The sequence below is a fragment of the Apodemus sylvaticus genome, chromosome 5, assembly GCF_947179515.1.
Source record: "Apodemus sylvaticus chromosome 5, mApoSyl1.1, whole genome shotgun sequence".
Lineage (NCBI taxonomy): Eukaryota > Metazoa > Chordata > Mammalia > Rodentia > Muridae > Apodemus > Apodemus sylvaticus.
The window spans coordinates 123,275,466-123,296,255 of NC_067476.1; the positions used below are offsets into that span (position 1 = coordinate 123,275,466).

General features: G+C 41.0%; 1 protein-coding gene across 1 annotated transcript in view; it reads right to left on the bottom strand.

Annotated features, from left to right (window-relative positions):
- The window catches only part of Sel1l2 (SEL1L2 adaptor subunit of ERAD E3 ligase), a 107,098-nt gene that overhangs the window by 54,432 nt on the left and 31,876 nt on the right, over nucleotides 1–20,790 (bottom strand). Inside the window, exon 2 of the mRNA XM_052183752.1 lies at nucleotides 17,501–17,669. The gene's annotated coding sequence lies outside the window, so the exon portion shown is untranslated. The remainder of the gene's footprint in view (nucleotides 1–17,500; nucleotides 17,670–20,790) is intronic.

The following is a 20,790-nucleotide window of genomic DNA, read 5'->3' on the forward strand; positions in this document are numbered from 1 at the left end:
TTTGAAGGTTTCCAAATTCGAGGAAAGCACAGCAAGGAAATGATTTTAGGAGGCATTCTGAATTTGATGTGAGATAGGCTAGACAGACACATGGGAAAAATGACATGGTGGGGGCGGGGAGACCAACAAGGTGCACCAAGACAACTGCTTACTGCCTTCTGCTTTGTTGCTATAAAATAGTTATATCTCTGTCCATATCATCAACCTTGTAGAATCGTTCTCATCATGCATCTGACATAATGACACATCGAAAAAAAATCTCATAGGAGGATGGCAAAGGGTGCGTGTGAACCTTATTCTTGAAAAACCATGACCCAGTCCTGGAATTTCTTGTCTTCCCCAAACACACATACACCCTTTTAATTCCTCAGTAATTCTTCATTGAAGCTTGCCTATAAGGACTAGCTACCTAAAAACATAGGTGGTGACTAGAGAAACCCATAGACTCTCTTGAGAACATGTTTTTGAGCTAGTACATTAAGACAGTGGAACATAAGGGAATATGGAAAAGTTAGAAAAGAGATCCTTATTCTGGAGTTTGGTTGAAGTTTTCAGTAGCTGAGAATCAAGAATTAGAGCAGTTGGGCATGGTGGCACACCCCTTAAATCCAAGGACTTGGGAGGCAGAAGCAGGTGGGTCTGCCTGGTCTACAGAGTGAGTTCCAGGACAATCAGGGCAAGAAGAAGAAGAAGAAGAAGAAGAAGAAGAAGAAGAAGAAGAAGAAGAAGAAGAAGAAGAAGAAGAAGAACAACAACAACAACAACAACAACAACAAAGATTTAAAACACAATTAATATTTGCTATGTCCTACATAGACATATATATATTTATATTGCATATATATTCCACTTATATATGGGTATTTCAAATAAGAATGTTAAAATAGTAATGAACTCTTCCTAATGTCTGAGCACATCTGACCTTCAATTATGGCTCTCTTGTTTGTTTCTGAGACATTTTCTGGGAACCTAACAAAACTATTAATTTTTGTTTACAGTGAAAACATCCCACCTTCCTGTGTGAGGCTGGTAAACTTGAGTTTTATTTTATCAGTTATAATCCCAACCAATGCATTCCTGGAACGAAACTATAAAACTCACTGATTGAAAAGAAAAAGATTCTTTTTTTTTCTTTTTTTCTTTTTTTGGTTTTTTTTTTTTTGAGACAGGGTTTCTCTGTATAGCCCTGGCTGTCCTGGAACTCACTCTGAAGACCAGGCTGTCCTGGAACTCACTCTGAAGACCAGGTTGGCCTTGAACTCAGAAATCTGCCTGCCTCTGCCTCCCAGTGTGTTGGGATTACAGGGGTGCTCCACCACCCGGCAAGAAAAAGTTTCTTTAACAGCTCTTTGAAATGCAACTTTAGAAGCCATCTTTGTTGGCTACTGTAAAGACACCCAGTGTGACCCCACTCTTGAGAAACTTACACTCACACAGTAGGTGTATCATTTCCTTTACCAGAGCCTCTCTCTCCCTTGCTTAAGTCTTTTTTGAAGTATCTTCTCAGAGGCTGAACTCTAACTCAGCCTCATATTTATTCATGCTGAAGTTCTGTCTGTTTTGAAATAAAAAATTCCAGCCTTACTGGAGAGGGGTGCTATGCAAAGAGTTCAGGCTACTGTTGGCAGCTGCAGCGTGGAGCAGTCTCTAGTCTATACCCCACTGTAGCTGATGACCTCATTCTGTAACCAACGATCCCCTGTCTCCCTCCCTCCCCTGCCAATTCCTTACTTTGTATTTAATTCTTCCTCTGACAGTGGTGAGAACCTGGAAATACAGGCTAAAGGGCTCTGTTTAATCGTGCAGTCTTTTAATATTTTTCCACTCTGTGTCAGCACCAACAGACTTAGAGGGGACTCCATGAGTTTGGCATTCTCTCAGTGGCCAACTAGAGGGTGCCTGTTCTGCTCTGCTTACAAACCAGCCTTGCTTATGAAAGGTGTTTTATACTTTCATTTTGCTGCTGTGACAAAAATACTCTGACAACTTAGAGGAGGAAAAGATTTATTTCAGCTTCCAAGTTATAGTCTATGACTGAGAAAAGTCAGGGCAGGGCCTTGAAGCAGAAACCATGATAGACTTGCTGTTGCTGATTCATTCCCAGGGCTATATTTAGTTAGCTTCTTTTGTTTTAGGTTTTATTTGTTTTTATTGTATGTATATAACTGTTTTGCCTGTTTGTATGACTGCATGCATATGATTGGTGTCTGCAGAAGTCAGAAAAGGGTGTCAGGGCCTTTAGAACACAGGAGTTAGAGAAGGTTGTGAGCCACTATGTAGGTTCTGGGAATTGAACTGAGGTCCTTTGCAAGAATAAATGCTATGAACTACTGGATCATCTTTCCAGATTTTAGCTTTCTTATATAGCTGAGGACCACCTGTCCAGTGAGTGGTACTACCCAGAGTGGTCTGGGTCCTACACTGCCTATTAAGGGAATCAAGACAATTCTGAGCACCTGGTCTGGTGATGGATGCCTTTAATTATAGAACTCAGGAGGCAAAGGCAGGCAGATTTCTGGGAGTTTGAGGCCAGCCTGATCTTCATAGTAAATTTCAGGAGAGCCAGAACATTGACTCAAAATCTCTCTCTCTCTCTCTCCTCTCTCTCTCTCCTCTCTCTCTCTCTCTCTCTCTCTCTCTCTCTCTCTCTCTCTCTCTCTCTCTCTCTCTCTCTCTCTCTCTCTCTCTCTCTCTCTCTCCCTCTCTCTGTCTCTCTCTCTCTGTCATAAACATGGCCACAGACTTATCTGATCTAGGCAATCCCTCGATTGAGACTGTCTTCTCAGTTGACTCTAGTCTCTGTCTCATTACAGTTAAAGCTAATTAGAACAAAATATTGGGGATGGGGTTCACAAACTAGAGTGGGGAGTAGGTATACCAGGACTGTAAATTTAATTCTGAGGGATGTATGATACCCTATTCTTGCCTCCATGTGCAGCAGACACACACACATGGTACACCGACATACATGTAGGCAAAATGCTCATATATAAAGTCTAAAATAAAAATCAAAAATGAAAAAAAGAGAGAATTAGGTATGCCAGAGATCTTCTTAAGATGGCAGTGACTGTAGAACTTGTAACTAAGTTGAATCTTATATTTCAACATGTATCAGAGACATAAGATGTAGAGAGGCTTTTTGACATTTGTGATTTCCTCTTCCTCATTTTCTTTAATATATGTCTTAGATGACTAGAGTGTCAACCCCCTTGCCCAATGCACCTTCATTTGCAGAGAAGTTCTTTGAAGAGATGATTCAGATAAGTCATCTGTGAAAGTTCCCAATTCACTATGCCTGGTGTTCTAATGAGAAGAAGAAGAGACACCAGGGTGTACAGGTACAGGGAAGAGACATGTCAGAGTGTGGGGCTTTTGGTGCTGCAGGAACTTCTAGGGAAGAGCCTTCTTTCAGAGCCTAGAGCATTCTGTCCTTTATTATCAATATAAACTGCATAAGCCTCAAGGCATTCCTATCCACCACTTTAATCTTTTAAACATAGTTCGTTAACCTTGAGCTAAGCACATCTCGAAATGTGTCTATTATCTTTCTTTCTTAAATTGAGTCTTTAAACTGAGCGTGCTAAGGACTGAACCTACCCCTCAAAGAATATGCAGTCTCTGTAATACAATTTCCATACTTTTTTTTTCTGCTTTGGCAATTTCTCCTATTACTTCCTAGCCTGCTACAGGAATAAAGGTCCATTTTTTCACGTCTTAGTTACACTTATTTTGGCTCTGTATTTGCCAAAATGCTAGCCCATCATGTTGCCCTACAAGGAATTAGTCAGAAAATGACCTACTATACGCCAGGGACAGAAGCCTTCAAATGACACCAAGCCTGCCAGCACCTTGGTTTTAGAATTTGGGTCCACTGAGGTGCAAGAAAACATTATTTCTGTTGTTTAAGTCACTCATTCCATGGTATTTTGTTAGGACAGCACTAGGAAACTGAGATACTTACTCTCTCTTTAGGAATAGACACACCCAGGCCAGAGCATGGGCTACCTGCCAAAGGCAGGAGGGAGTGCAGTTTCTTCTGTCTCTTAGCTCTCCAGACTAGTGCTCTGACTTTGTTAGACAGTTGGATGGCCCAGTCACCTACTGCTGCAAGGCTTGTTTTTTGAGATTGTAAGTGTGCAGTATGGTTGGTAAACCTCCCTGTGTTTGAGTTCCTGCACCCAGGTCACCTTTCTATGAATGATGAAAGCACTTGTCATCTTTGGCTCATACTGCTGACCCTTCAATTGCCAACATTCCTAAATAAGTATGTTCAAGAGTCACATACATGTAAATACATCCCTTATAAAGACACTGAGACACTTTCTGTGTCACGATCTCTCTTGAGATGCTTGTGCAGACTCCTGACCTGTACTGCCTCCGTCCTATGTCTCACCTCAAAACTCCATCGTCTCCCCAAACATTTTGCTCTTTCCTTTCCTTTTTTTCTTTCCCTTGCCTTTTGCTACATTCTCCCTTTTTATGTTTAACCTTAGTCTCTAAGATCTTAACCTTCAGATTATAAGTAAATGCTTTTTAAGTTACCTAGAAAACATAAAGAAGATAATAAATTATTTCACATCTCAAGTTACCTTTACATTATGAATTATGAAAAGGATCATTGGGAATAAAGGAACTGATGGACAAACCAGGAGTCTTTGAGTCTGACCACGAGTCAGGTGTATTCACAAAGTGATGGAGATAAAAGCAGAAGGTTCTTTCCTACAACAGCAATGCTGGCTAAGACTGACTGCTGTGTCCTTCCCAGTGACTGCAGGTGCATTTAATATAGAACAGCTTCAGCCTCTGACTTTTTGGGATTCACATCAGGAGAACCCTTCACATTCACCCTTATGTGCACCAAGAAGACAGAATATTGTCAAGGGAGGAAGAATAATGATCTGTTACTAAAAATAACATTGCATCCAGGAAAGAATGACTCAGCGCAGGGCTTAGCAGATACGATGAACTCAGACACACTGAAGGAAGAACAATACTACTGCAATAATATACTTGATTGTCTACTGATCATTGTCATCAAACACCAAGACCCCCCACAGGTACTGGAAGAGGCAGTAGATAGTGTTAACTGTAGAAATAAAATACCCCCTCTCTTTAAACATAAATGAAATCAGGATTCTAGCTTGAGATATAATTTACTATCTAAAACTCTTAATATGGCTAAAAGAAATATATTTTATAAAACACATCAAGCTAATATATAATAGCAGGTGTTAACACTTAGAAAGCAGTTAGCGCTAGAGAGTTCTCAGTGCTTATATTTACTAATTTTTTCCCACTGACTGTAAGAAGGACTGTTATCATTCTCTGTCAGTGCTGAGGTGAGGTGGGCGCAGATGAGTCAGGTAGCCTGACGGTCTCTCAGCTGGTAGTCAATTCTGGGCTGCACTGGGAGCTAGTGTAGCCACTGCTCCTTTAAAAGACACCAGTTTTGAAACTTTGTGTGTCTCATGTTTAGGCATCTACAGCAGGAGGATCTTCCAGACTGAATTAGCCACCACTTTGCAAGAATGGACTAAATTCATTTATGTGTAACTGTGCTGACCTGAAAATGCCTTTCAACAAACAGTAGGAGAGATTGTAAGGTGTGCCTGTTGAGTACTCTGAAAAGCAGATGGCAAGAGTTGCATTTAAGAAGTGCCCTTTTCTCTCAGATCCCCAGCATAGTAACCTGGAATTAATCATCCGGAGGAGAACTGAGAACCCTGAAACCAAGCTCCCTTAAGTTGAGTGTTTCCTTCTCACCCTTCCCTGCAAGACAGAAAGATTGGTTCATCCCTTTTTGGAAAAGGTCATGAGTGACCTCTAGTCAACATCACTTTGACCTGAGACATAGTTTTTGAGGCTGATGCTTTGAGATCAAGAGGGAAAAAGGTCTTTCTAGTGAGTGATTTGAGAGAGACATCCATTCTTCGTTCTCAGACTCTCTCCTCACAGTGAAGTGTCTCTGGACCCTCATCTGGAACAAGTTCGATTGGGCAGCGGAAGACCCTGAGGCAGATATGATAAAATACTTTTCGGGTACCCAACAGGGCACCTTGGAGCAATTGTCACCTCAGGACTGTCCCAAGTAAAGCAAGATGATCAGACTTTCTACTCCTGGTCTGGTGGCAGTGCCCAGGGGGCAGCCATCTATATGCAGCTATTTGTCTGGTAATACTGTCCCATTTCGAGCTGGAAGTTAAAGGTTGTCTGGAATTAGGGATATGTCCCTCATTAAAGGGGTGTTTGTCAGGCACTTGTCAGTGTCTGTTGCAAATATCAAAAAGGCAATAAAAGAGAATGCAAAATTTTAGATTGTAGAATCAAGAAAAAGAAAAATCCAAACTAGATTTATAAAAGCTGTGAAAATACTTCTTCCAACCAAAGATGTGGTAGTGGCTGAGAGAGATAACTAAAATGAATGCTGATTAATCCCTCGGGAGTCAGAAAGGAACACAAGAGCCTGCAGAACCAGGCTCCACCACTCCAGCACTCAGACTGGCTATTGATTTGCCCAGCTAACAATTTAATAAGGATAATTACTTTTTTTAGATTTAATTTTATCTTAGAACGAAGAATTCACTGTTGAAGTCACAGTGTTAAGGTGCTTTGGGGGAAATGTTTGCGCCATTTTCAAACAAGTCACAGGTGTGAGAGGATCATGTTCAACATCACTCTGGTGTTTTCTAGAAGTCCAAGGCTATATTACTTTTGCGTCCCACCTATATAATACAACATACTTAAAAGAAACTTCTCAGTTTGAACTTGGTTCTGAGACCATGCACTAACTCTGCAGAGACAAGTTGATTCAATTTAATTCATCAAGTATTTATTCAGAGTATTTGGTAGGCACTGTGCCAGGAACACATCTTGCTTTTAAGTAACGGAGAATGCAACTACTCTTCATTATATTTGAGAAGCTCTGGGTTAAAGAACAATTGGCAAGACTGAAAATGAGTCACTGCTGTTTTCAAAGTGTGGAAAACCATATGCATGTTCTAGAGCCTTCAGCTTGATGTTGATTGGTTCCATTTCTAGAATAGAAGTATTTTGAGATGAGTTAGTTTTGTTTCTCTTTTTTGGTGTACTCAGAGGCCTGGGAAAAAGCACCTATATCTCATTGCCAAGATGACATTTCATTTGCACAGAAATGTTAGGAGTATAGACCGAATAAATCAGAATTCAGTAAGGTTTACAATGAACCTGTCATCATGCCTAACCCTATGTTATTTCTTCATTTCTGCAGCTTGTGAAGTTCAAATTTTCTTATTAGAGAAGATCTTACCTCGGCAGCCTTCTCTTTTTTTTTTTAACTCCTGATGCCCAAGTAGTGTTTTTATGCTATATACAGTTATGGGGAACACAAAGTCATAAGGGTCAGTTTATGTGTAGACGACCTGGTGTTGTTATAGTTATCTGGCATAGGTCAAGATGGTTAATAATAGACATAGGAGAGATGGGATACAAGTTGTCTCAAAGTGGCTGACATCAAATGTCTGCAGAATTCAAAACTTAACAGTGATATAATCTGTTATGTAACTATTGCTGGCAGAATGTCACATTAGTGTGAATTTTATATAAATTTGGCCCTGTGATCAGAGGCCAGTGATCCTCTACCTTCATCAGCCTGCCTATGTGTAGACCTGTCTCTCCAAGAGGCCAATGTGCCTATCTCTATGCATGTATCAGTACCTGCCTGTGTGGTGGGGTGTGTCTACTTGGTATTCTATGTGCTGGCTTTTTTTTTTCTGAGTGAAAAGGCATGTTATATCTGTCTCTGACTTCTTGCAATCCCCTTAACCTCCCTGTCTCCAGTGACTCTCCTGGTCTCTTGGCATCACCTCGCATCCATTGACTCACAGCAAAATGTAACATCTTCTTGAGTTGTTCTAAAAGAATATTTCTTTTATGAAATGAGTCTGAGATTGCAGATTTAAGATTTCACGGAACAGAAAGAGAGGCTGATGTATTCCAGAGATTAAAATAGCTTCTTTGGTCACCTGAGGCATAGATGATTTAAAAACATGCCTTGGGATCTCCTGGTTTTGGGGTTTGTTGGCATCCTGATTTAGCACAACCATTACCTTCCTGACTCCTAATATTGCCCCGTACTTTTCTATGCAACTCTTCTTACCTTTTCACAAACATGGAGAGCTCAGAAGCTGGGCATGGCCTCATACATCTGTAATGCCACTCAGGAGGCAAAGGCAGGAGGATGGAAAAGTAAAGATCACTCTCTCATTCTTGCTGCATAGGGAGTTCTAGGCCAGCCTGGGATACCTGAGACCCTACCAAAACAAACAAACAGAGTCTCATCAGCATGACTGTCTAAACTTCAGCCAAACAAGAATGACACCAATAGACATGCTAACATGAAATGGGGAGAAAGCTGAGAGATATTAACCCTACACAGAGAACTGCAGGCTACTAAGGTATGCTGAGAGCAGGAGAAATAGTCTTCCCGAAGGAACAACCCACCAAGTGATTATCTAATACCAACTGATCATTACTCAAAGTGTATACAAGTAATGTTATATAGACTGAGCAGGGTGTGTTTATGTACTGCACACCACCACCACCATCACCACCACCACCATCACCACCACCACCATTACCACTACCACCACCACCACCATCACCATCACCACCACCACCACTACCACCATCACCATCACCACCACCACCATCACCACCACCACTACCAACGCTGCCACTTAAGAAGAGGCCATGGATTTGAAAGAGAAAGTTTGGATAAAGGAAAGAGATTAAAGAATTGATACTATAAATCTCAAAAAATAAAAGCACAGACAACTTGAGGAGCTTGAGGAGTTGGGAGAGTTGGGAGAAAGATTGAGGGACACAAAGAGAACAAGAACTCCACAGGAAGACCAACAGAGTCAACTAACCTGGACCCTTGGGATCTCCCAGAGACTGAATCACCAACCAAAGAGTGAGCACCGGCTGGACCTAGGCCCCCAGCTCATATGTAGCAGACGAGCAGCTTGGTTTTCATGTAGGCCCCGCCAAACAACAGCAGGGGCTGTCCCTGAACCTATTGACTGCCTGACTCCTTGTAAATCCCACACCCCTAAATGGACAACCTTGTTTGACCTCAGTGGGAGAGGGTGTGTCTAGTCTTTCATTGACTTGGTGTGTGTGTGTGTGTGTGTGTGTGTGTGTATGTGTGTGTTTGTGTGTGTGTGTGTGTGTGTATGTGTGTATGTAGAGTTGTTGACACCCAGAGGGGAACTTCCCTTAAGAAAGAGAATGGGGGAAGGGGGAAGAATTTGCATGAGGGTGTACTGGTAGGAGAGGAAGGGTTGATATTGGATTGTAAAGGGAATAAATACATATATTTAATTAAAAATTTGGCATTAGCTGATCCCAGCTTCCAGTGTGGGGTGGGAGGGGGATCAGGAGCAGATGTTTGCCCACTTTCTATCCATAAATGCTTATTAAAGCAGCTTCACAAAGACATGCATGCTGTTCACATATTTCAGCAAATAAAATCTCAACTTCATCACATTTAGCAGTCTGTCTGTCTGATCTGGTAAATATTATTCTGGAGATTTATAGTGGACTACTGTGAGGTTTTGGCTCTAAGTCTGGCCCTGTCTTACCGACTTCTGCAACAAGAGATTGGGCAAAAGATTATAAGACAACAAATTAGTTTGTGAAATAAAGAGTTTGAACTAATTGTTCAAAATGTCCAAAGTGAATTGTTTCTCTTTGCTTTTTTTTTTTTTGTGGGATTAGAGGATTGAATCCAAATCTTTGAGTAGTAAGGATCTTCTCTCCTATTGAGCTACACTGCCCCTTATAGTAAAATTTCATAGGTATAAATCTTATATTTTTTTTATCTTTTAATTCTTTAGTATATGTGTTCCTGAGTGCTCTTGCATACTAAAGTGCATATATGGAGATCCCAGGACTGCCTGTAGGAGTCTATCTTCATCTTTCACCACATGCATTCCAGGGAGTCAACCCTGGTTGTCAGTGCTATTACCTGCAGAACCATCTCACTGATGCAACTCTTAAACTTAAATCAACAACTGTGTGGAGTCTGGAGCTATAGCTTGGTGGTAAGCACTGCTTCAAGTGTTTTGTGATTGATCTTCAGCATCAGAAGAAAACAAACTTTGAAGATGTAAGGAGTAGAAGTAGATGAAGGATGTAAGGAGTAGAAAATAAATGGCTTGATGGCCAACTAATGTGTCATCTTGCCTTGACTACAGTCCCCAGCTATTCAAACACTAACCTTGTTGTTACTGTGAAGGCATTTCGTAGATGTGTCTAAAACCCGTAATCAAAAGGATTATACTAGATCATTTGGGTTGGCCTGAGACCAAGGCTTTCCTAATGAAACCAGAAATGGGCTGGAAAGATGGTTTAATAGTTAAGAATGCAGACTGCTCTTAAACTCTACCCCAGTTTAGTTTCTAGGACCCACTATGTAGATAATAACCCAAGTACAATTACCACTCCAGGGAATTCAATGTTTCTGGCATCTATGGGTACCTGAACTCAGAAACATACATAAACACTTAATTTAAAAATATTAAAAAATATTTTAAAAAGAAAGAAAAGCAAAAACAGCATCAAAACAATAACCCCAAGCAAGCAAACAGAGTCATTGGATGACTGGGACAAGCATGCCAGACCTGAGGCCTGTGGACTTTACGTGTCTCAGGATAGCTCTGAACACAACCCAACATATTTGTAGATGATAGTCATATTACATCAGAAGGTTAAACATGCCTGCTAGACAGTAGCTTTATGTTATGCCTATGGGTTCCAGTTTGCTTTTCATGACAGTCTCCTCTATAGATGTTGGGCTTGCCCAGCTAGTCCTCATAGTCATATGAAGTAACTCCTTGCAATGCATCCTTTGGTATATGTCTGTGTCTCCTACTGGTATTTTTCCTGCTTGATGCCCTAACCCTAACCCTAATCCTAACCCTAACCCTACCCATAACCCTAGCCAGGAATGTGTTGCTTAGTCCTTTCTGACTCAAAACTTAGTCTTTTCTTCCCCTCTTGCCTTTCATCCTTTCTCCCCCAGCTTCTCCTCAACTTTCCTTTTTTCTCTTCTTCCCTTGAGGATATAATTTCTATATGTAGCTCAGATTGACCTTAAGCTCCTGGTTTTCCTGCTTCAGCCTTCTGAGGTCTTGGATGACAAGACCACACAGCTGGCTTGGCTTAGTGCTCTTAAGTGAGAAGAATATTCAATTTGCTATGAATATGTTATGTCTTATCACTGTGCTCTGGTGTCTGCAACAGCAAGAGTGTGTTTTTGCAGGATTTGGGATATCACGGTTATTAAAACCAACTCCACCCACTGTAAATTTTCACTGACTAGCAAGAGATGTGAAAAGATTAAGAACATTGTGGTTTTCGTGTAAGGTAAGGACTTTATAAGAAAGGGGTGTATAAAAGAATAACAAAGACTTTGTATGACCCAATGGCTTCACTTACATACTTAGATAGGTGTTCATGTCATCTTCTGGGAATACCAACCTAAGACGTGAAACTAGATGTCTTCTGTCACTTCATTTTTAGTAAATCATGTGCCAATGAAAAGCCTTCATCTATCTAGTTTATGTGTAATTTGTCTGCCTGAAAAGCCAGCGTTCTGTATGCCCCCCCTGATTGCCCTTCTCGAGAACTCCTTTCTACAGTTTCTGGATAGGTAGGCCAAAAGGTGACCATAGGGAATATGAAGAGTAGGCAGAGAAGGACATAAGGGTATTTACTCCTGGTTTGTCAACCTGTGTCTCTGTAGCCTGGCTTTGTCTCTTGATCTAGGGTCACAGCTCTGCCACAGAGCCTTCTCAATGCACCTCTTACTTTCTTAATTCCAGGAGTCATGACAGCTCTGAGATCCCTGGGAACCTTGAGATGGTGATGTTCCTCCTGTTACTAGTCTGTCAGAGATTTATGTTTTCACTCTATCCTGCTTAAGCCCTTAGAAAAGGGCCCCGTTTTCAACTTTTCTCAAATGACTCTCTTGAAAAGTGTTGTTCTCAGGTTCCATCTGGAGCATTCTCTTAGCTGAACAGCAAATCAGATTTTTGTGGGTAAATATGGGACAAAATACTGTTGACATTAAAATTTTGAGAATTTAAATGTCCTTGTTAAAGCAGGACTTTCAGAAGGAGCCCAGTCTGGGGTCAATAAAAAACCCTTCTTGTCTCTAAATGGACAGCGCCCACCGGGATCTACTGCTCCCAGTTTCTGCCTATTGCTATTATTAGCAGAGGCTGCTTTTCTGTATTTACTTCTAGCAGAAAGATACATTCCTCATTTCTGTAAAGTTTATGAAAGGATAGTAAGGCTTATAAAATGGGGTCTCCCCCTTCCCACCCCCAGAATTCCTGAGGACTGGACTACCAACCAGTGCAGGGGAATGCCAGTGTGAGAGGACAACCAACACTGGCTTTTCAGGCAGACAAATTACACATAAACTAGGCGGATGAAGGCTTTCATTGGCACATGATATACTAAAAATGAAGTGACAGAAGACATCTAGACATGGAGGGACCCATGACTCCGGCTGCTTATGTGGCAGAGGATGGCCTTGTTGGACATCAGTGGGAGGAGCAGCCCTTGAGCCTGAGGTTGTTCAATGCCCCAGTGTAGGGGAATGCCAGTGCAAGAGGACAAGAGTGAGTGGGTGGGTGGGGGAGCACCCTCATGCAGGCAGAAGGAGGGGGAATGGGATGGGGGTTTCTGAAGGGGAGACCTGGAAAGGGGAGAACATTTGAAATGTAAATAAAGAAAATATCCAATAAGAAAATAGTAATAAATAAATAAATAAAATGGGGTCTCTCCAGCAGGTGTTGGAGAGGGTGCGGAGAAAGAGGAACACTCCTCCACTGCTGGTGGGGTTGCAAATTGGTACAACCACTCTGGAAAGCAGTCTGGCGGTTCCTCCGAAAACTGGGCACCTCACTTCCAGAAGATCCTGCTATACCACTCCTGGGCATATACCCAGAGGATTCCCCACCATGTAATAAGGATACATGCTCTACTATGTTCATAGCAGCCCTATTTATAATTGCCAGATGCTGGAAAGAACCCAGGTATCCCTCAACAGAAGAGTGGATACAAAAAATGTGGTATATCTACACAATGGAGTACTATTCAGCCATTAGAAACAATGAATTCATGAAATTCTTAGGCAAATGGATGGAGCTAGAGAACATCATACTAAGTGAGGTAACCCAGACTCAAAAGGTGAATCATGGTATGCACTCACTAATAAGTGGTTATTAACCTAGAAAACTGGAATACCCAAAACATAATCCACACATCAAATGAGATACAAGAAGAAAGCAGGAGTGGTCCCTGGTTCTGGAAAGACTCAGTGAAACAGTATTTGGCAAAACCAGAACGGGGAACTGGGAAGGGGTGGGAGGGAGGACAGGGGAAGAGAAGGGGGCTTACGGGACTTTCGGGGAGTGGGGGGGGGGCTAGAAAAGGGGAAATCATTTGAAATGTAAATAAATTATATCAAATAAAAAAAAATGGGGTCTCTCATGTGCACTTGGCACCAGTGATTTGAGTAGACACCAGTAGTGAATGGATGTGTACATCCTGGTGGCCTGGAGGACAATGACACATATCTTAGAAGTCAAGTCTGACTACTAAAAACATGACTCTTTAAGACTACAGTGGCTAATACTAAAAAGACATAGACTAACAGACTGGATAAGGAAACAGGACCCTACAATTTGCTGTATACAGGAGACACACTTCAGTGTCAAAGATAAAAGCTACCTTAGAGTAAAAGGCTGGAAGACAATCTTACAAGCCAATGGTCACAGGAAACGAGCAGGAGTAGCCATTCTAATATCAGATAAAATTGACTTTCAACCTAAAGTCATCAAAAGAGACACAGAAGGACACTTCTTGCTGGTCAAAGGAAAAATCCACCAAGAAGAACTTTCAATTCTGAACATCTATGCGCCAAATGCAAAGGCACCCTCATTCGTAAAAGAAACTTTACTAAAGCTCAAAGCACACATTGCACCTAACACAATAATTGTGGGGGACTTCAACACTCCACTTTCCTCAATGGACCTATCGGGAAAACAGAAACTAAACAGAGACACAGTAAAACTAATTGAAGCTTTGGACCAATTGGATTTGACTGATATTTATAGAACATTTCACCCTAAAGCAAAAGAATATACCTTTTTCTCAGCACCTCATGGTACCTTCTCCAAAATCGACCATATAATTGGACACAAGGCAGACCTCAACAAATATAAGATGATCGAACTAATCCCATGCCTCCTATCAGATCACTAAAAGTATTTTTCATTATTTGTTCTCCTTTAAAACTTTCAAGTATATTTTGGTGCTTAGCAAATTGTGCCATGTGTATCATATTGTTCTGTGTGTCCTCAAAATCATTAGAGAAGCATGTAAACATAAATTTTTTTTCAGGGAATGTCTGATTTCATAACCCAGCCTGACCTCAAACATTCAACTTTCTTGTTAAGCACCCCAAGTGCTAGAAACGTTGTTTTTTTGCTACCATGTCAACATCTATCTAGAGGAGTAGACTGCTTAGTGGCTGAGAGCTAGAGAACCACTCCACAGTTCCAGTTCAGATTTCTCTAGGAAACAGCTTTGTGCTGTCCATCTGTGGATTAGCCATTGTTAACCTGACAGGATTTAGAATCCCTTAGCCTCTGGGCACTTTCATGAGAGACTCTCTAGAGTAGGTTTAATTGAGGAGGAAGACCCAGACTGAATGTTGGCCGGACTATTTCTTGGGCTTGGGTCCTGAACTCCATAAGAAGGAAAAGGCCAGTGGAGCATAAGCATCTTCACTCCGCTTCCTGACTGTGGATGCAGCTGGACCAGCTGCCTCAAGCACCCGTGGCTTTGATTTCCCATCATGATAGACTGTGCTCTTGAACTGTGAGCTGAAATAAACTTTCTCTTCCTTAAATTGGGTTTCCCAAGGTATTTTCATCACATAACAAAGACATACGCTCCCTTCTATGCTTGCAAAAGAAGGCACGAGGGTCCCAGGGGATGGCTCAATAGCTAAAACTTATGCTGCTCAAATTTATGGACAAAAGTGAGGATCCCAGAACCCATGTGATTGTGGGAAATGTTTAACAGCCCACTGTAATTCCAGTGCTTTGAGGGTAGAGACAACAGATCCATCAGGGCAAGCTGGCTAGCCAGACTAGAAATAATGGTGAGTGTGCATACCTCCATGCATATACATCACATGCAAATGCACATAAGAAAAAAATTCAGTAGTTGTTCCTATGTCTGTGCCAGTTGTACTCTCATTACAACTATAGAAATGAATAGAGCAGTATGTAAACTGATGAAATACAATTACAGAAAGAATATATGAATGGAAAGTAATTTAAATACTACAGGAAATTTCGATAATGAAGTATCAGTAAGAATTACCCAATTCAATTATAATGGAGCATCTTAAGAGAATTAGGGTGGGGAATTCTGCAGATATCCAGAAAAATTCTAGGTAAGATTACAGTGAATCAACTGACTTGGACTCACGGAGGGTGGGGTTGGGGGGCACTCACAGAGGTAGGGAGTCTGTAGGGGTCTGACCTAGGATGTCTGCATCTATATTATAGCTGAGTGTTCTAGAGGGATTACTAACAGTGGAGCAGGGGCTGTCTCCAACTCCTTTTCCTCCTACTGGGCTATCTCATTCAGCCTTGATGTGATTATGTGTGCCTGGTATTATCATAGCTTGTTATGCTGTGTTTGGTTGATGTCTCTGGGAAGTCTGCTCTTGTCTGAGGGGAGGTAGGACGTTGAATCTGGGGTAGAGAGGAAGTAGGGGAAGGAGAGACATGAGGGAGGGAAGAGAGAAGAAACTTCTCTCTCTTGTTTGAGAAAATTATATATAATATAATAGATAATCACTGGAGATAAGACTTCAAGGGAAAAGCTTTTGCTTTTTCTTGTCAGCTTTTAGGGTCTGCATGGCAAGTTTATTTTTCTTTTTTGTGAGTTCGTCTACACTGTTGCCTCCACCTATGCTACCATCCTTGATTGACATTAGGACCCAGCTTCTTCAGCCTTTGTCCTAGACAGGGTTACTATTGCTGTCATGAAACACTATGACCAAAGCAACTTGGGGAGAAAAAGGTGCTTCCACATGGCAACTCATTATCAAAGGAAGTCAGGACAGGAACTCAATCAAGTAGGGCGGGAACCTGAGAGCAGGAACTGACGCAGAGGCCGTGGAGGAGTGCTGCTCACTGCCTTGCTACATATGGCTTGCTCAGCCTGCTTTCTTATAGGACCCAGAACCACCAGTCCAGGGATAACATCACCTCCAACAGGTTGGTGTCAATCACTGATTAGTACCTGGCCTTGCCTACAGCCTGATCTTATGGAGGCATTTCCCTTCTCTCAGATGACTTTAACTCATGTTAAGTTGACATAAAACTGTCCAACATCCAAAGGTTCTCTAGAAACACCCCAGGCCATGGAGACTGTTGAGGTATCCCCAAGTTCTCAGTCTCTCCAGCGTAAAGACAACCATTGTTGCACACCCAGAACAATGGTGTAAGTCAATTGAATAAATACACTTTTAATCTGTCTCTATTCACACTTTTGGTTCTGTTCCTGTGGAGAGCTTTGACTAACCAGTTGTTCATGTGTCTCGGTTTCCTATTCTACAAGAATGTCCCTGTTGAGAGAGCTCATGTGTAGTGGGATGGGGATGGTGTATATTAGGAGGGCCAATACAGGCTAAGTAAAAGTCAGAACCATATCTCTCCATTAAAATGACAAATAAATATTACAATGTGTATGAAACATTTTAAATAAATTTAGACATGTACACATTTTTATAGTATCACTGAAAACTGATATTCTTATAACTTTCTCAATATTAGCTGTCAGACATCTATTTAAATAACAGGTTAACAGAATATATATATGTGTATGTATATACACATATACACACACACACATATACACACACACACACATACACATATATATATACACACACACATATATGACATTGCCAAATAATAAAAATTTAAGAATGATTGGGCACCACTTATATTCTGCATGCAAGCTCTACGGAATTCACATTTTTCTAGAATGTTCTTTTATGTTAAGAAGTCTAGCTATGAAGCATGTGTGCTTTTGCTAGGAAGACTTAGGTTACCATCATAGAACAAAACAGGCATTATATTAATTTTGATTTACTTTGGCATGAGAGGGTTTCTGTTAGCAGCATAACCGATAAGGACCTGTGTAATTTTAGAGATTTTTCTCCCATGGGATATAATTACATGCTATCATTTTCCTGAATTCTGAGTTAAAGCCCCAGAGCAGGAGCCAACGGAACATGACACGACACTGTTGTGTGTATAAATATTTATAACCGTACCCTGTGTTTTCTCAGAAGCAGCTCTAAAGTGTCATTTGTGGTTAGTCAGTCACTTCAGAGTGTCAAGTTCAAGAATGTTCTACTCACAGTAATTTTGATTTCTCTTCAGGAGATTCTCATTTTGAATTCCTTCTATTTTTAACTTATGTTGATGCTTCTTCTTTTCTAAGGGATTTTCTCTTTTATTGGTTATTTTATTTGCATTTTCTTGTTCCAGTAGATGCGATAAAAATTGCTTGACTTTGCTCACTGATACCTACGAAGAAAAGGATTTTGGTTCATTTCACTTATGTGTGACTTTTAAAAGGAAACAGGAAGATTGAAAATTTTCCCATTTCTAAAGCAAATACAAATTTTGTGCAAGTACCCTACCTCTTGCTTTTTTAACATTTTAAATGACATATGACTTACTACACTTAAAGAATCCATAGTGTATAAAAGAAACCCTTTCAAATCTGCCTCATTATTACCTGAACTATGCAGCCAAATACTAAAAGCTAAATGTTATAAATAAAATAGAAGGAGAATTTAACCAGTTTATTCTTCCCCTGCTAAGTTGTCATGGTGATATCAATTATGTGAGCTTAAATAAGTGGAGAAGATTCTGCCTCACATGTTACAACAAATATATAAGGAACTGTCACAACCTTTAAAAATGTAAAAGAGATCCTTCCCTGGAATATTTTCTAGAAATTACCTAATTAACCAACTTGAATTAAAGCTGTAAGTTTTTAAGTGTGTGTATGTGCAGTTTGCTTTGAACTGTACAAAATAATAAAGGTTAAAAAAAATTAAAAGGCTTATGAGGAAAAAAACTATTAATATACTTTTTCAGAACAAGTGATCTGAGAAAGTTATAAACATCTTTTGTCAATTAGTACTTCTACAAAGGGTCAATGTATACTTTTGATTTTTTTCTCTGTTACTGAAGTTAAAACTCCTTCTTTCTGAAATCCCAAGGGCATGAAGAGACGAGTCTCCATGCGAAAGCTTACCCCCTCTAATATAATATTTTTATTAATTTTGTTGGGAATTTTGTACAATGTACTCTAATCACACTTGCTTCCCATTCCACCCAGGGCCATCTCCTTCCACCCCTTATTTCCCTTATCCCTCCTGCCCACCACCTCCACTCCCTTATCCACACCCACTTCTACCCTCCAGCCCCCTCACCCTCAGCCAAAAATCTCCCAAAGCAACAACCACAACAACCCCACCAAGTCCAATTTGTGTTACCCATATACTCATTGGAGCACGGTCAAACTACCGTGGCCAGCCTCTTAAAGAAAACTGAGTCCTCACCCCCTCTCCCCAATCCTTGCCAGGAGCCTTCAACCATGAAAAGCTACACTTCAGCACCTTTATCACAGTTTTTTCAGAACTCTTTTTTCAACAGTTCCCTGTCTGTCTGTCTGAGAGAGTTTTTCTCTCTCCTTCCTTCTTTCTGTCTTTCCTTCCTTCCTTCCTTCCTTCCTTCCTTCCTTCCTTCCTTCCTTCCTTCCTTCCTTCCTTCCTTTTTCCTCTCTCCCTCTCTCCCTCCCTCCCTCTCTTCCTTCTTTCCTTCCTTCCTTCCTTCCTTCCTTCCTTCCTTCCTTCCTTCCTTCCTTCCTTCCTTCCTTCCTTTCTTCCTTCCTTTGGCAGGAGCGGAGTATGGGGATGGAGATACTGTCATAGAAGTCTTCACCGTCTCTCATTCTCATTATAATTCTACGGTCATACCACTGCAAAAGAAGCTTCCTTGCCCATACTAGGCAGCAGCAGCTCAGTTCCTGTGGTCATACTAGGCAGCCTGGTCTCCTGTGGCAGCATGGATCACTGATACCTACATGGCTTCCGAAGGCAGCACAGACAATGAACATTAACAGAGCCTTGGGCAGCACAGACCACAGAAGTCCATCATGGAGACTTAATCCAGAAAATGAACTATTCTTCATCTTGGATACTTTATTGTTGCTCAGAGATAGGCAGCATGACCAGGCATAAAAGCTTTTTTTTTAAAAAGACAGCTTGGTTAGGCTGGGGATGTAGCTCTGTGGGTAGAGTGCTTGCCTAGCATGCTTAGAGCCTTAGGCTTGATCCCAGCTCCAGTAGGAGAATACAAAGTTCAAGGCCATCTCTCACTATACAGTGAGTTTGAGGCAAGGCTAGGCTATGTGAGAGACACCTTGTCCCCAAACAGCACAATGTATAATTAAATTAACCACTTGTCTCATTAAGGGTTTTACTGCTGTGAACAGACACCATGACCAAGGCAGTTCTTATATGGACAACATTTAATTGGGGTTGGCCTACAGGTTCAGATATTCAGCCCATTATCATCAAGTTGGGAGCATGACAGTGTACAAGCAGACATGGTGTAGGAGGAGTTGAGTTCTACATCTTCATCTGAAGGCCAAGATTGGGCTCCACGAAGCTAGCATGAGGGTATTAAAGCCCATGCCCATAGTGACACCTAATACAACAAGGCCACACTTCCGAATAGTTCCACTCCTTGGGCCAAGCATTTATAAACCATCACACCACTTAATGTATTCAATTCATTTGTAAAAAATATCCACAAAACATGTGCAACCGTCAGTTTTAGAACATTTTGTCACCTCAAGAGGAAACCACAAATTCTTTAGCTGTCACCCATCTTATTTTCAATTTTTTCCTGTTAGTCCTCAATAGTAATCTGTGTTCTGTCCTTGTAGTTGCCACATTTTGATTCTTCATATGCATATTGTCATATAAGGACGTTTTTGCTTTCTTGAGTGACTAGCTGTTTCCTTGTAGGATGATTCCTTTCAAAACTAGTCTTGATTGTAGCTTACACCAGTATTTCATTCCTTTTTATGGTTAAATAATAAACCACATATGGATATATCAAATTTTATATTGTTGTGATAGAAAATACTTGAACTTAAAGAAGAAAGGAAGGGAAGGTTTATTTTGGCTTATACTCCAGGGCATAGGTCATCATGGTAGAAAAGTCATGGTGTCAGGATCTTGAGGAGATAGCTGGTCACACATTGCATCCCCAGCTAGGAAACATAAATGCTTGGGCTCAGTTCATTTTTTTTCTTTTTTGTTCAGTCTGAGAACCCAGCCTACAGGATGGTGCCACCTCTTGTGGATGGGCCTGGTGCTGTTCTTGTGAACCAATCCCCTAATGAAGAAAGAAGCCAATCATTGGGTGAGTAGGCAGGACTTCCAGTTGAACAGAAGAGGAGATGAAGCAGAAAAGAGTTAGGTTTCTTTTGAACCAGGACAACAGAGGGGTAAGATGTAGCTGCTAGAGTTTCCCAGAAGCCTGGCAGATCCACAAGGATTTGCCACCGGAGGAATCAGATTTTAATAAGGCTTACAAGATTAGGTTTTAGTTGTTGTGCCCAGAG